Below are 15,666 nucleotides of genomic sequence, written 5' to 3' on the forward strand. Positions count from 1 at the left end.
TGAATATGTGTAAAACTAAGTTAAAACCAATCCCTTTTTATGAAAAGTCACAGACTTCCGACATCAGCTAAAGTATTGGTGAGGTGACCTGTTACTGATTCATAATTCATATTCTGTAATGATTTTAATAAATATAGTAATACATTTGTTTTGATATTCTTTGTATTTCATATATTGTAAGAACATATCTTCTCATATGTAGGAATATATCTTTCTTAGGTGTTGTGGGGTTCTGGAGAACGCACATCCCAAATTACAGTCTGATTGTAAACCCTCTCTTTAGAGCCTGGTGGTGAAGGTACGCCGTGTAGATGCTCATGTACCCAAGAGTCAGGCTACTGAGCAACATCACAACAACCAACAAGTGGATAAAGCTGCTAAAATTGAAGTGGCTCAGATGGATTTAGATTGGGAACACAAGGGTGAATTATTTTTAGCCTGGTGGGCTCATGGCACCTCAGACCATCTATGCAGAGATGCAACATACAGATGGGCTTGTGATCCAGGGGAGGACTGAACCTGGGCAATAGTGTCCATTGTTATTCATGATTGTAAAACATGTGCTGCAATTAAGCCAAGCGGTTAAAGCCTCTCCGGTATGAAGGACAATGGCTGAAGTACAAATATGGGGAGGACTGGCAGATTGACTGTTTGTTACTTCCCTTATCATTATTATGTCTGGTGGTAGCAGCAGTGGTTTTATATTGTACCTTAATTACTGGACTCTTCTTATCTCAACCTGTGGGAGTTACATTCTTTCGATTCTTCTCCCCGCTCCCGAAGGGGAGAAGAAGGGAGGGGAGTAAGCAAGTGGCTGCATGGTTCCAAATTACCATCTGGGCTTAAACCACAACAATGATGTAGTAAAAAGTTAAGTTTTCTAACAGTTTAGATACTACTTTTCAGTAAAAATCTATCTTTTTTAGTGTAAAAGAGTTATACGGGAATTAATTACTTTTCCCTTTATATCAACTGTATATGTGTGCATAAAAGCGTTCTTCAGCTTTCTTTTGAAGGGCCTTTCTGGACTCAGGTAGGGCTTAGATTTTGTGTATTTTCTTTTCGCTCAATATACCTACCTATGGCTTAAATGTATGCTTTTACAGAGATGAAAAGCATATGCTCTTTTCCTATGTTTCAAAAATCGGCTCTAAATACCAGTGTTCTCAGATTTATTTCTAGTAAGTTTGTGAATACTTAGTGTAGGTTTTTTTCCTGTCCTGAATTACATTATGGAGGGGAAAAGAGCTGCAAAGGAGCTCTTTTTTGAAAATGTGGGAACAATTAAGGAGTTTTCCTCCCCTCCCCCAGTCTTATTTTGACTCTTTAGGAACTTGAACACATCTTGAATGATTTCATTGTTCTGACTGTAGAAATTTCACAGGTTGCTTAGGCTGTAGAAGTCTGTACTGCCCTCCACATGGGTAGTTGCCTCTGCCACTTGTCCCACTGCTAGAAGGAAGTTCAGAGGATGTCTTATAAGGTGCATAGTTGTAATGCAAGAGAGCTTCTTGTAAGCAAGTTAGAATTCTTACGTACTTGGAATTGAAAAATGCTCTTAAATGTCACACTGTTGAAGCATTAATAAAACTTTGCTGTGCAGTGATGAAACCAGTAAGCATTGTCTTTTCAAGTGTCCTTAGCTATGAAGCAAAGTGGGCAAAGCTGTACCCCAGATGCTTGCAAACACTGATGCTTAAGCTTTAAGTTGCTCCGCCAAGAGTTTATGATAGGGGGAAAAATGAATTGAGACAGAAGGTGTTTCTCAGGTCTCTTGCCAGCTAAGTGTGAGAAAGTGTAGTGTACCCCTTTATAATGTGAAAATGTGCAGAATTTTCAGGGGGCTTAGGGGTGAGGAACAAGGAGAATAGCAGGAGTGTTATGACATGCTTTTGTTAAGGGAATAAGAATGTTTGAGACACTGTACTCCCATGATTAGACGTATCGTCTTGTGGGCTCCAGGTTGTTGGCTAGCTAATTAAAATACGGATTGTTTTCCAGTAAGCGATAGACCTATTTATTACCTGAAGATGAAGATTTTGATGACGTAGTACATGAGAATTTCTCATTAGAGGGAAGTTTCACATGTAAACCAGTCTTCTATTTAAAGTAACAAAAGTATTCAAATAGTTTTTATATTCATTTTTTCCTCAGGATTAGTTTTGCTGTTGCTATTCTATCTGGATACCTCTGCAGCTGTTGCAGTAAAGGTGAGAGTTTTGTTCAGTTTGTGACCTAGGTACGCCCACTTACTTTTTTAAACAGTCTGGTTCTGCAAGCTGCTAGGCACCAGAGTAATTTTACTTAGGCCATAGTGGTGCAGGAAGCAAGGAAGACACATTTCTTCAGAAACAATATGCATCTCTTGTTTTTGAGCCATCTCTTGTGATACTTTTAACTTGTTCCTAATTATATTATAAATGTTATCCAGAAGAAAAACTTAATGGAGTGAATGTGGACTGTTCATCGTTCACTTAGTCTTGGCAATATTGCATTTTTGCCATAGTTACAGGCCCATGGAAATAATCATGCATGGTGCCAAGTGACAGGAGAAAACTGTATTGGGAAGAGCGTGCAGTGACAAAATTGGAGTGTAAGAATGCAGTGGTGAAGCTTGCTCATAAGAATCACACATACTGCAGCATACAGTCAAAATAATGTTGATTTAATGAGCTGCAAAGGCAGTTCTTGGACTTATAGCTCAAATTTAACACTGATAAAATGGTGCATTCTGCAGAAAGCCTATTCAGAATGTCTTTATGGACTATCTTCATGTTCAAAAATACTGACAAATTTAATTTGACATGGAATATTGGGGGTTAGGGGAAAATCGCGCTGTATTTTTTTCCTTGTTATCAAATGTGTTTTTCTGGTAAGAATTATATAAGAATGAGCTGCAAAATGGGAAAAACAAATGAGTTTCAAGTTATCCTGAGAGCATTAGCATAGTTTAGTGGTGGAATTTGGAGGTTAAGGTAGAAATTGTCTAGTAGGAGTGTGGATCAGTTGAAATGACTAGGTGGTTCAGATGTTCAGTAAGAAACAGCACTCTGAAAAATCACATCTTAACAATTTCAACGAGTACATGAGAGAACAAACCGGATACATAACCTTTTTGTAGGTACGAATTACGTCATTGTGTGCAGGATCATGCACTGTGAGAAAAATTCAGGCTTCTTCATAGTGTCTCCTTTTCTGTGAGATGGGGAACAGAGACCTCAGGAATTGCATGTTGAGTGCGGTAGTTCATGTTCTGGCCTTGCAACAGACAGCGTGTGACTGAGGTCTGTGCAAAAATACAAGAGGTAGGCTCCTTCTGTGGTTATAGACTGCTAAACTAAAATTCACACACGAATGCTATTTGAAATCATAGCCATGAGATATAAATGCAGGTAAATCACACTAGTTATTTGCTGTATTTCTCTCTCAGATAAAATTCTATGACTAGAAGAAAAATACTCTGTGTGCAGCCTTTATGTTCTCTGTTCCTTTAATCTGTGATCTATTTTACATAGTATAATGACAGAGGAAAAGAAAGCACAGACAAGGCCTAGATGTCTGTGGTAAAGGCTCTCTGTTATCACAAAACATGTTGCAGAAGTAACTTCACTCATTTAAGCCTTTTCCAGTTTATTGTGATTGTACTTCTCATGCCTGTGAGGCTAATTTTGGCCTCTGATAACAGAGGTGGGGAAGGAGCTGTAAGTCTTTATTCAGTTTGCAAGAACAGCGTAACACAGAATTCTTGGAAAATAAGTACAGGTTCACATTTTGCTCCTTCAGCTGCTTCCATTAGCTCATTGGTTCTTCCTGTAATGATCAAATTATCCCACACAGAGGATATGCAAACAAAAACTCTTTTCTGTATGCAAATATTACTGTCTGCTACAGAACATTGTGCACCTAGACTCCCAATTCTGTCTGTTTTGAATAGTAAAACACCATTTGGATGCTCATCAGGAATGTGGACAGTAATTCAAGCTTAGTTGCTTCACAAGGTTTTAAAACATGCTTTACCAGCATCTCCTACTAAAGATCAGTATGTTTGAAATAACTGTGCAGGAGGTTATTTTCCAGTATTGGTAGAACGTACTGTAAAACACAGGAGTAGTGTTTAATACCTTGCTGAATTCTTCAGTATATTTGTTTGCTTTTTTAGAGGTTTCATCTGGTTATTAAGGTATAGAACTGATAACTCCTTTTGCTCTGATTTCTTAGCACCAGAATTCTTTGTATGATAGCATTTCTTTTAGCCAAAATTATGCAAATGGGTAATAGTTTAGATTGATCCATATGCAAGTATTGATGTATTCCTCACAGAGATGCATCAAACTATGCAGCAGCTAAAAGATTCATATGCAGTGGTGCATTTGGGATTTTTGTTCTTCATTAAAGAAATGACAGCAGAAAAAAAGATATGAAGTGATTGTCTTCAAGCCAATGATACTCAACTGCCTGCTGAAAGAACATTAGGAGGCTTGATAGTACAAGTGTGAAGAATTAATAAAGACTGCAAACTTTCTGAGAGGTCTGTAGGTCCCTGATTGTTCTCTGTTCTGGCTGTCTAAAATTGCAACTGTTTTCCGCAACAGCACTGCCTACATGAAGTGTAACTAAAAATTCTGTTTAAGAGTTTGGGATCACAGTGTGATATGGTGATATCTACAGTTAAGGATAATAAAAATCATCTCACACAGGTAAACCAGCTGCAGGTTGTTACCAAGTAGTAGAGGAGAATATGAAAAAAAGTGTGTCTGTGTATGTATACATATAATTTTTCACTGAACTTTTGTCTGTAGTTTGTGGTCCACTTGATAATAGTTTGTGGTAAGTATCTGAAAGCAATGAAGCCAAGACAGGACAACGTTTTCATTTCACAGTAGCTTGATAAGAGTGAATGTGATTTACTGTAACAAGCTGCTCAAGTCTGCTGACCTGTATCAGACTGGCTTCTGCATGAGCCAGTTCTTTGTTTGCATAGGCCCCTCCAGTGGTCCTTGGCTGATAAAAGCTGTACTGCGCTTTGGGTTCTGCTGGCTGGTTTGTTTTGATCTGTCTCCTCAATCTTGACCATGGATTGATGCCATTTTGTTTAGATAGTAGCAAACAAACAGGACAGGACTGAATATCTCAAACCCTGTCTTTGAGACAAATGTATATATCTGTGCTTCACAGTGAACTGACCTTTATGTGTGTCAGGACACCTATATTGTCCTGGAGATAAAAATCAAATCTCTTTTCTTTGCTCTCTTCCCTACAACAAAACTTTATACTATCAGCTCTTTATTGACTTTTTTTATTTTTTCCTCCCTTGAGTATCCTTTTGACTATTCAAAGTTAATGGCATTGAATGCCTGTCTTTAGTAGACCAAAGCAGAAAGCCTTTTCTATCCATGTATTACCTATTAATAAATATTTCCCTTCTACTTTTACTCCACTACTGCTTCACTTTCCTCCCCATGCAACTGTGCACAACCTGTTGCTGACTCTCCCTCCCTTTCTTGTCTCTTTTTCTACTCTGTTAACCATCTCAAACTGCCAGTTTTGTTCACTTGCACCCTTCCTATCTGTTCTGTGTGTGAAAGTCACAGTCATTTTTCAGCTAGTTTTAGTTTTCATCCTGCAGTGAGACAGAAACACAACAAAGCAAAATGAAGGCTAGCCCAGAGAGACAGCATTTCAATACCCTTGGCAACTTTCTGAGCAAAGAAGGGTGCACCCCTTAAGGCAAGACATGACATGCAGGTGTGAAATACCTCTATAGATTCCTCTTCTATCCTCTTCCACCCTGAAACACTTCAGCCCTTGAAAGCTGTATGCATCATGCACAGTACTTGTGCTACCTTAAACTCAGTGGTATGGAAAGAGATTCTTCCAACACTGTGCAGAGACCACTCTGAGTTTAGGACCTGCTGGGCCCATTGATGCAAGAGGCTGTTCAGAGACAGATGTACCAACATGGGCAAATTGTTCGGTAGCGCAAATAATCAAAGTGTAGTTAATTAGAAACTCTCATTATTACTTCTATGATCTGGAGAAGCTCCCAAGTGAAGTGTTGACCAAAAAGCCTTGCAGGACCTCTCCTTTACTTAGGGGAGAGTGGCTTACTGTGAGCTGCAGCGTTAAGCCTGTGTATCTTTCCACATCACAGCCTCACTTTGAATCATCCTAGCAACTGCTTCATCCTCTGGAGTGAAAATGCAAGCTTAAACCTGTATCGCCAAACCAGTACTTTCTGCTGAAAGACATTTGCTTTGAAGGGAGATACACAGTGTCCAGTTTTTCTGGCTTTTATGCCCGTCCAGTGTTAGTCACTGCTAGTTAACAACATTTTTTGATGTGGTACAGCACATTCAGCCTGGCTTTGTGAGACATCTTACAGTGTCTAGCCTCCCTCTCCTGTCACTCTTGCATGTACCAGAGCATTTCAGTAAAGTTTTTAGCTGATCTCCTAATCTGCTTCTCAGACTAATGGCCTTCTCTTAAAAGCATTTGGATAATACATTGCTCTGCAAGAAGCTGTTCACACCACCATCACCATTTTTGTGACTTTCTGCTGCACCTGGCTGCTGCAATGAAGGGGCCATCTGTCTGTCCTGTGGCCGTCCTTGCTGCTAGAATAATAAGGAGGGGTAAGCATGCAGGGTGGTCTGGATAGCTCTTAATTGTCTCACTCTTTTCTTGCCCTTTATTTGGTGATCTGTAGTAACTAGTACTGGGCTGCAGTTCAGTGCTCTTACCAATGGTATTGTATTTCAGGCAAAACTAAAGACCAGTCTCTTTATTTGCTTTAAAGTAAAAGCATAGCTACCTAGTCCAACATAGTACTTTTTTTTCCTAATTATTTAATATTTTCTCTTACCTAGCTACTTCTCAGTCTGCTGAACTAGACACACAGCTGAGTAGTTCAGGGGGTAATGGGCACACTGTCAAATATTGAAAAGCAGTTTTTGATAAAAACATTTCAACATACGTGCTGTTCAGCATACTGATTTTTTTTTAGTCACCTTGGAGTAAAAAAACCTAATTGAGCAACTGGTAAAATCATAGGCTGAAAAAGGTATTTAATTTATTTAATCATCTTATTTATTAATTCCAGCTGATTAATGCCAAGTAAGGCATATCAGAAAGTGTATAGCATTGTAAAATTTAAATTGTAACACTCTGTTCCTGTGAGAACATACTGATTTAACTGATTTTTTTTTTTTCACTTTAGTTTATGAAAACTTTATAATGTTCATAGCCACTGACTATATTTTATCTTGTTGGAATGTTATTCTCTTTCTAGTTAATGATTCATAGGCCAGTATGCATTAGACAAAAAAGTGTGATTAATGGTTTGGGTGGGTTTTTTGGTTTGTTTGGTTGGTTTTTTTTTGCCTTTCCTTTCTAAATGCTGAAAGCTGTATTTTTACCTTTTGAAAACCATGGTGTGAGCCATTAACTGACTTACAGATAATACAGTATGCCTCTTCTAACCTACTTATAATGATTCTTCTAACCTGGTTATAATGATGCATTGAGAAGTGTAGACAGTGTTTCAGAGAGCTTCTGTGTGAAGGAAGGAGATTCTTATTCAGGCTTCTCAAGAATTCAGAGACCTCTTTCATTTGTGGGAAATCTCCCACTCATATTCCCTGGAAGGGATGACAGGTTCTGGTCTGTTCTCTTTAAAATTCAGTGATGTCCGGCTGTGTATAGTTCTGCTGCGAAGTGCTCACCCACTGTTTGCTCTTGCTGCTGGTGGAGAGCTGTCTTCTTTTAGTTTTAAGTCCCTTTCTCATTGTGTTCACTATATTTATTTTTTTTAATTGAGAAAGCTAATTCATGTGAAGATGTATCCATTGCTTATAGCGATAGCTCAAGATTATTAATGTACCCATAGTATTTCAACCTATGTTATTAAAAAACCCAAACAGCTAGCTGTTTACAGAGAACTCCCTGGGGAGGAAGACTGTAGTGTTTATATATTATTTATAGACTTGCTTTTTTAATAGATATACAAAAATGTTCATATTGGTGCAATTAATGTGGAGTATAAACCATGTCTAATGGAGTGTTTCACACTGGCAAAAAATAATAATGAATTAATTTTACTTTCTTCCAGCCAAAAATATTCAGGGATAGGTTTTTCAATTTGGTTTGGCAAATGGAAGACTGTTGGAAAACAGTTCACTTACATTATTGGACTGTAAAAAATTACTTTAAAATGTTTATTTGAAAGCATTTTTTCCACCATTTAAAAATTCTGTGGCTATGTTTCTATACCTTAGAATATCTGTACATATCCCAAGGTACACCTCACATTCCTTAATGTCAATAGGATAGGTATGATGATGTGGTTTTGTTTCTGAAAGTACTACAAGTATATTCATAATCTTAGATGAGTACCAAATTAAGCATACTGTCAGGTGACAAAGGTGGTAGGTTGCTCATTCTGTTCTGCCCATGCAAGTCTTCTGACTTGCAGAACAGAAGCACACAGTTCCTTGTAAAGGCAGTAAACCTTACATGTAAACCTTTACATGTAAGCAGCCACATGGTGAGAGAGTACAGTTAACTTTTTTAAAATACTAGGAGTTCTTTTGGTGCAGTTAGTGGTGCAGTTCTAGTCTAGTGGCTGTAAAATGGCTGTTTAAGTTTGATGACAACTGGACAACAGCAATGACAAATAGCAGCTATGTCTTCATATGATGAGCAGTTCTTTCTTTAATCGTTTTCAGACTTTCATTTTATTGTATTACTCTTGGATTTTGAACTAATCTTGTCTAATGCAGCTTCTGATTTTTTTTTTTTCTCTTCCTTGAAGCTTTCTCTGTAGTTTAAAAAGAAGCAAGTTAGAAATCTTGCCTAAACCAAGAATGCTCCAGCTTTTGTGCTTTATAGGGCATTTTGTAAAAATGGGCTGATGGTCTCCCTTTCCATAGCTTTGCAAATGATTTGGAAAAGGTCTCTGAGGAACTTCTGCCCTATAGGGAACTAAGACCTCTTAATCTAAGAAAAGGAATTTTGATGATGTAGGAGTTGTTCTGTGCTGAGAATGATTTTTACTTTTATTTTTTTATTCTTTTTTTAAGTGAGAATGCTGAAAATGATTTTTTTTTTTTAATCATTCTCAAGAATAAAGTGAGCTTTCTGTTAAACTGTCACTAAAATTAAATTGGAGGGGTCCAAGGAAAAATTCTTATTGCAGCTTAACTTTCCTGAAGGAAAATAGTGGTTTTTTTTTTTAATAAGTCATAATAAATTTTATTATTCAGTGCAGTACCTTAAATTGTCTTTCATCTGAATTTAGAAATAACTTTCAGATTTGCTGTTTACATCAGTCTGTTACATGCATTCTTGCATGACCTTATTTTTCACAAAAGCTAGGCACCTGAAAAACAAGTTGCTGTTTAAATATGCATTTGGAAACATAACCTTAGATGTGTGTTACTGTAGATATTTCCCCCAAGCTAGTCTTGAGTTTAGCTCTGGTGCTGTTGCCCAGCCTGTTGGGCTGACACTTCTAGCTCCCTGGTTTTGTCACAAGTGGACTTTAAACTCTGAGGTTATGTGAAAGTGTTAGTGATTGAAGCAGCTGGGACAGTTGATCTCTCATTCAGCATGGGCCTGATGTCTTATGTGTTGCATCACTTTCCTCATCTCCTTACAAGCCTTTGCATTTTCTCAGGGGAGTCCATGTAAAGAGCTCCATTATGATTAGTATTCTTTGGTAGATTACTTTGTTAGTTTAATTGTCTGGGTGAATTCTCCTGGGGCTGAAGGAGCACTGGTGGCATAATAAGGATGCTAGTGAATGCATGCTTGGAAGGCAGGACCATGGCAGCACCAGCTTGGTTCAGCTGAAATTGTTGCAGTTATACAGCCTGAGTAGTACATGGTGATACTGTGGAAACCATGAGAAATCATCACAGGGTACCCAGACCTTTCCCTTCCTTCGAGACAGTACCAGCTACATTTAAAACAGGTGTCTAATCTGAGAAAAAAACTCCAGTATTGCCTATCAGGTCTTCCAAGGTAGTCTGTTCCATTCCTAGGCTTTTTGTACCTGTATGGCAGTGCCCTCAAGTGGAGACAGAAATAGGATTTTGAAGACTTGAATTTCTTAGATAATGTGGCTGCTGTTATGAGAAATTTAACTTAGCTGCTGTTCAGTAATAGCTCTATGTATTAAATTTGAACTTGTGAGACCCAGGGTAAGAAAGCATAGATAACTTTAAGATCATGATAGCCCACTTCAACACTGAGCTAAGTGTTTCTACAGCACATCTTTCTGCAAACTTTGTGATTGATTACATGCTAATATACTAATGGACTGAATAATTCCCTGTAGTGTTTCACGTACAATTTGCTGTGGAGAACTGATGAACAAATTATGCCATCTGTTTTAGTTCATGTGAATTATTTTAACCACGGATTGTGTGTTGTCCACTCAACAATCTTTTTTTTTGAAATGTTGTTCTAAGCAAATAGTTCCTATTATTTTTCTTCATGATATGTTTAAGTTATGTTTGCATAGCAATTTTGAGTTGCTGAATTAAAATGCACTACAGCTGACTTTTTGCTGAGGTGGAAAAAAGCAGATGAATAAAGAACGGTCTCAAAGAGCGTTACAACTATTGTGAGGTTCTTGTTTCATAGGTGTTTCTCATCAGACTAATTTGCTCTGTGCTTTTCTGCCTTTGATCTTTTGTGTTCACTTTATGCTTTTTATACTTAGCCATATCTGTTTGACCTATTTTCTTCCTTTATTTATTTATTTATTTTTATTAGGATTCTTTTTGGAGTTCTTTTTAGATCACTAAAGTTGCTGGTGTTTGACCTAATTCCTCTATGTTATTCCTTTAGAAAATAAGTAACATTTCCACTGGCTTCTTTTTCTCCTTATCTGAGATTTTATTCCCCTTGGATCGTATCTACTGATTACACGAGTGACGCAGCTTGCCTCACTTTCCCTCCAAAAATCATGACCACAGTGTTAAGGGATTCCTGGCATTCCGTTATGCATGTACTGTCAAAGGCAAATGTAGAATTTTCTCTCTAATTGTGCTTTTTGCTTTCTTAATCAGCCATTTGTCCTAACACGCTGCAATATTTTATCAGGCAGCATATATTGTGTATCAGTGTTATCCTGAAATACCATGTCTGGTATGTGTTAGTAACATTACAACCATTACTGTGTCGAAGTTGCCAGGGTAAAAGAGCAGAGCTCTGATACTGGACTCTGCAGTGTCTTTTGCCTGTGCCCTTCGCTGTGATACTGCTCTTCTAATGCGTACAGGTGTATATGTTTTGCAGATGTTTCCCTCTTGTACTTGTTTATAAAAAAGAAAAAAACATAAGATCTTGACTGTTTTTATTAATTTGTAACTTCAGTTGACTTTACAGAAAGCGTGCTTGCCTTCTAAAAGCTACTGTTGGCACATAAAATCTCAGTTACAAAGACATAAGGAGCAATGGGGAAATCTGGTTATGTACAAATATGCCTTTCTACTTCATATGCTTTCAGTCTGTTACAAAATAATGAGAAATTAATGAGGTCATTTAACTTTGTGAAAGGAAGGCCTATTACCAGTTTCTGCAAAACACACAATGTGACATCAGTTATGTCAGGGACCAAATGTTTGTTCTTTCTGCTGCTGGTCTGGGATCAGTGATTTGGTATAGTCCCATAGTTCTTAGTACATGAACACCATCTACTATACAATAGAAAGTTTTCTCTGCTTTCACAGTTGGTTTCTGGGAGTACACAAGAGATCCCTCAGTGCTTCTGGGACAAGCAGAAAACACAGCAGTTGGCAACAGAAGTTAAATAGTTCTAATAGACAGTAGAGGAGTAAGATAGATTTAAGACTCTCAGAATGAACCTCTAAATCTGGAAATTCATGGAGGGAAAAAAGCCCCACTTTTTCCTCAAGTTGTCTGTGAGATGCAGAACTTAAAATTACAGAGGTTACAAATGGAAAACTATGTGTTTTGCTGGAGGAACACAGTATGCTATGTTTCCAAGGACTTCTAAACTTTGATTCCTTTAATAAATTTGCAGTTTTATTTGCATTGTTGTAAGCAAGTTTCCATCTGAAAAATCAGAGATTATTTTCAAAACAAAGAATGTGATTGTAACAGAAAATAAAATCTGTAGCTATAGCTTGTGCTATTGTTGTGGCTGTTACTATGACTGGATATTACAGTTGTAGTCTGTTTTGCCTCAGGGAGTAGCATTTTAAATAGGAGAGGGCAGGACTCTTCTAAGTTGTCAAATCTCCTGGGTAATTAAACTGTATTCTGAGTATTTGTAAACTTTGGTGGAAGCAGTACTTGCTGAAGTTCTACCTTTTTATTTGGTTTCCCTTTCTGAAAGCTAAAGAAGTATAGGTGATCTGACACCTGCAGTAAATCAAAGTATTACAATATAAGCATATATAGTTTTTACTATAAATAATACTGGTAAATTACTTTTCAAATTCAAGCTGCAAATTAAAAATAGGTGGTACTCCTATTACCAATTTTTTTTGTTCAAATACTGTGCTGTATTCCTGGAAATAGGGATCACTGTAGAAATCAAACACCATCAGGATCTTAGCCTTGTACTCTGCTTGGTTACTGGGAGCCTAAAAGATCTGGCAGGGCACTGAAACTAATGTGTGTTATTAAGCTAAATAAAGGTGGTATGAACAGCTGAAATGACTTAGATTTGATGAACAGTCTGAGTGGCAATTTCGTAATGCTTTTTGCTAGCTGCTTTCTCTGTAGTCTTTGTGCTGTCCTGATGCTATGAAGACCATGAGAAGGAGGATGAGACTTTTTCCATTTTACTTTATATGTGAGTTTAATGACTTTAGATACTACTTCTGATGTACATCTCCCTATTATTTTTGAGGCTAATTTAAAAGAAAATTAAAAAAAAACAAAACAAAACAAAGAAACACAAACCAAAAAACTAATTATATTTATAAGCTAATTGGGGTTTGAAACTGGACAAAGTGAGCAGGATTGTCTTAGGAATAATAACTTGCCAAGGTAACAGACCTAACCATTTTTTTCCTTCAGTTTTCCCCCATTCTCCATTAAAATTCATGCAGTTTGTTTTTTTCTGCAGAAGAGATATTATTATTAATTTATTTATTTATTTAGCAGTATGAATTGGTGGTATCTATGATGCAGTACAAAAATTGCTCTGCTTTCACAGTTGGTGTCTGGAAACACTTAAGTCCTTCAGTGCTTCTGGGAAGAGCAGCAGTCATAACAGTTGACAGTAGAGGTCAAATAGGCTAGCAGGCATTACAAGATAGATTAAAAACTCTGAGATTGAAGTTCTGAATTTGGAAAATTTATGGAGGAAAAAAGAGTTCAGATTTTAATCTTTCAGAATTTCTAATTCTTGTTCAGTGAATTGTAATATGTAAACATTTACTTCATTTTCAGGATATATTGGTTTAAAAATACATACTAACTTACTGCTTGGATGTTTCAGGTATGTTTGATCTTAGATGGCTACATGAATTCTGCCACAAAGAAGTGAATCCATTCCACAGACCAGTGTTTGGTATATTATTTAAAATTAAAAAAAACAAACAAACAAACAAAAAAACCAAAACCACATTAAATGACATGAGTTTTTTGGAGAGGAGGTTGAGTTGTGATGACTGTTGAGAAACCTGTAGAATATTTAATGTATTGCCTTTTTTCTTTAAACTCCACTCTGCATTGTCTGACCACCTCAAAATGAAGGCAGTTAAGTCATGAAAATTACAGTCAGCATTGTTTTAAAGCATAAAGAAAAGTTCTGAAAAGAAGCTAAACTGTAATAAAAACATTTTAGATCACAGTTTGCACCTTATACTAACAATTCAGCTGGCTCCTGAGCTTTCTGTCACTGAAAATCTGGAGAATAAAAATCCTTAATACCAATGTAGCATTAAGAAGCACGCATTATTGATTGCGGCACAAGATGCATGGGGGATACTTTCCCCTAGCGTGCATGTCAGTTCTTACAAATTTCTTACAAGTTTTTCCTTCATGAGGAATGGTTCCCAGTTCAATGAGCTGAATAGGCAAAGAATGTTCTTTTCCCTTCGTCTTGTTCCTTTTTGACATATGTATGGCTTTGTTTAGTTAAGGTCCAACTTGGCAGTTTGCTTCAGCTAACAATCAGTAAAACAAGTCCTCTCTTGTCAAAACCATTCTATGATGCTGAAAATAATGCAGTGCAAAAGACCTCTGAGGCTCCTTCTCCAGTTCCTGTTCCCAGGGACACCCAGAAGTATGCTGATTCTTTTAACTTGATTTCTTGTGGAAACATGTATGTATGCAATTTGTATGTGTGTTGGAGGACGTTTAGTGTGTCCTGAACCCCTTCCTTTGCACATAATCTTATAAATAGTCCTACAAACAAATTCTACTGGAGGGAGAAGGGGAAAGCTATTGTCAGTTTTGGGACCTGAATTAGTCAAATATATTTGACCCTAGTCCAGAATACCACCAAGTTTCATGGAAAAATAGACAAGGTGAGATGATAATCTGATTGGGAAAACTGGTGCTGATGTATGTCTCATATTAGGTGGCAGAGAGTCCAGACAGGAGGGACACTTTACAAATGCATCATCTGTGAGAGAAGTTTGTTAAGTGAGTAAAAAGGTGTGAGCTTGTCTAGATCATCACAAGCAAGTAAGGGAGTTAGCTCTACTAATGTATTTTGAGCTTGAAGCTACTCCCCTGTAGCTCCAAGAATACCATGAATAGTTTGGGGGCACATGGGATGGGGATTGGAAGAGGACAAGTACTTAATAATTTTTCATTAATGGATATGTGTTAATGGATTTCTTCCTACTCTAAAGCATTTTTGGGTTTAGAAGTTTTTGCCATTCCAGCATCACTGTTTAACAAAGATTTCCAGTTTCCCACTTGTGGATGGGAACCTAGCTTGAGAGTTGATTACCTCTCATGACTGAGAGACATAACAAAGTATGCTTTTTTCCAAAGTGTATTCCGTGGAGTATATGTATTTATGTTCATTGTGACTGTTGGAAAAATGCAGGAAAATGCAGGTGTGCAGTTGTTCTATGACCTTCATACTTGACCGCACCAGGGCGCCTGGCCAACACTCTTAGCCTGGACAACAGTGAGATCATGAGAAACTGCACGGCCGCACAAATAAACAATTACTGGCATAAAGCCGGTTGGCTTTCTGAAGGTATAAAAGCAGGACCCTCTTGTAGCCGAATCCAAAGCCTTACCTATGGGTGTATGCACCACATAGGAATTTTCCCAATTACCTGAGACTCCTGGCATCAGCAGCTTCCCAGCTTGAAGTCTGAGCCTGGATGATGTTTCAGTGGTAGCCGGTAATATATTTCTTCTTAATCTGTTCTCTCTATGCAGCAATGATTTGATGCATTCCTAATTTTCCTCTGTACTTTACTTATATGGATATATATATATATCTAATTTGCTTTATTGTATTTATTCACTATATATATACATACCTGATTCACATTAGTGTGCTTATTTGCTTTAGTGTGCATATGCACTTCAGTGTGCTTGTTTAATTAACTGGGCATATTATACAGCTCAATGTATTTTATGGCTTACCCTGCTTGTTAGCAGAACAACACTGGAGCTGAAATCTGCTAGTGTATGATTGTACCTCAAGTGGTTTGGTGA

The sequence above is a fragment of the Pezoporus wallicus genome, unplaced genomic scaffold (genome assembly GCF_028554395.1).
Source record: "Pezoporus wallicus isolate ANWC-B61680 ecotype Strahan unplaced genomic scaffold, APGP_CSIRO_Pwel_v1 contig_2910, whole genome shotgun sequence".
Lineage (NCBI taxonomy): Eukaryota > Metazoa > Chordata > Aves > Psittaciformes > Psittacidae > Pezoporus > Pezoporus wallicus.